This window comes from Pterocles gutturalis, unplaced genomic scaffold (genome assembly GCF_000699245.1).
Source record: "Pterocles gutturalis isolate BGI_N339 unplaced genomic scaffold, ASM69924v1 scaffold21600, whole genome shotgun sequence".
NCBI lineage: Eukaryota > Metazoa > Chordata > Aves > Pterocliformes > Pteroclidae > Pterocles > Pterocles gutturalis.
Genome location: NW_010146487.1, coordinates 6,939 through 7,316, shown reverse-complemented (window position 1 = coordinate 7,316; position 378 = coordinate 6,939). Strand labels below are relative to the sequence as shown.

Sequence of the window (378 nt, the reverse complement as noted above, 5' to 3'; positions counted from 1 at the left end):
CATGGATCCCCTGTGCCCCCCGGCGCCCCACCCTGCCAATGGGCTTGGGTGTAATTCTATTAAATGCTTTCATGTTGACATCTTCTGGGTGAGACAGAAATAATACTCTTTTCTTTATTAAATACAGTTTAATTCCTGCAAGGCTGCACAGTTCAGAGCCCCTCCATCCTCACTCCAGCTTTTGGAGGCTGAAGGTGCCGAGGTTCATGGCCACTGCACTAAGGAGTGGAGCAGCATGGAAAACAAACAAGAAAAGCATAATTATTTTTTTTTTTTCCCCCTGTGTTTGCCCTGCTGTCATGGGGCCAAGTTGATAGGGAAGGTGGGGCTCGGTTGGGGAGTGGGGATGGAACGGAGGAGAAGGGGGCTGTGAGCCAG

General features: G+C 50.3%; 1 protein-coding gene across 1 annotated transcript in view; it reads left to right on the top strand.

Moving 5' to 3' along the window:
* Positions 1-378, top strand: part of DAAM1 (dishevelled associated activator of morphogenesis 1) — a gene marked incomplete at its 3' end in the record, with an annotated part of 51,980 nt that overhangs the window by 44,668 nt on the left and 6,934 nt on the right. The window lies entirely within an intron of this gene.